Source organism: Bison bison, unplaced genomic scaffold (genome assembly GCF_000754665.1).
Source record: "Bison bison bison isolate TAMUID 2011002044 unplaced genomic scaffold, Bison_UMD1.0 scf7180017864178, whole genome shotgun sequence".
Taxonomy (NCBI): domain Eukaryota; kingdom Metazoa; phylum Chordata; class Mammalia; order Artiodactyla; family Bovidae; genus Bison; species Bison bison.
Window position 1 is genome coordinate 2,345,539 of NW_011494750.1, and position 865 is coordinate 2,346,403.

Below are 865 nucleotides of genomic sequence, written 5' to 3' on the forward strand. Positions count from 1 at the left end.
TTCCTCTTTCTACTCTGTGGCTTGGGTGTGTGGTGCCCCTGGGAGTGGGCCAGAGGACTTGCAGTCATGAGAAGAGTTGATGATAACTGCTTAATGACACCTGAGGAAGCCAAGTCCAGCAGGCAAAAAATAAAGTGGCTACCATCAAACTTGCACTTTAGGCCCAAGGTTGATACCAACTGTCCTCAGTTAAGTCAGTCATAGCCTCTCTCAGCTGGGTTTCTCATCTGTAAAAGAGGGGCAATAGCCTATGCCCAATTAACCTCACGAAGTTTTTGTGAAGATGGATGATTAAAACAAAAGCAAAAGCTCTTGGAAAAAAATAATAATGTTAGCAGAGTACTCCCTGATTACTCCTACTCAGAATGAGCGCTGTACTACGTCCATTAGTTTTCACACTTCAGCGTACATAAAAACCACATGGGACACTATTAAAACAGATTCTTGGTGTGCCCATTCTAGCATGAGAATTATCTGTGCATGGGTCCAGAACCTGCATTTTTAATTCCAGGTGACTTTTACAGAGTGGTCCATGATCCAGATTTCATGGGATACTGAATTAGGCCGACCTAGTAAAAGATGAGAAAACAGGCTGAGGAAAAATACTGTATCGAAGGACTGAACACTAGGCAATGGTAATGCACAGACAATGAAAGACAATTTGGGCCACAAAGTCCTAATTCTAGGGATCATCTATCTGGTATGTGGTAATATTTTTATTATATATTAAGTTTTTATGATGGCATTCACTGTGATTTCACCTGTAATCTATTGCTAAACTTTCAACAGTAAAGAGAACTCTCATAAAAAGACACTACTAAATTATCATTATTTTGCAGACTACAGAGAAGGCACAGGATCCATT

General features: G+C 40.2%; 1 protein-coding gene across 7 annotated transcripts in view; it reads right to left on the reverse strand.

Moving 5' to 3' along the window:
* CELF1 (CUGBP, Elav-like family member 1) overlaps nucleotides 1-865 on the reverse strand; it is a 63,169-nt gene that overhangs the window by 23,508 nt on the left and 38,796 nt on the right. The window lies entirely within an intron of this gene.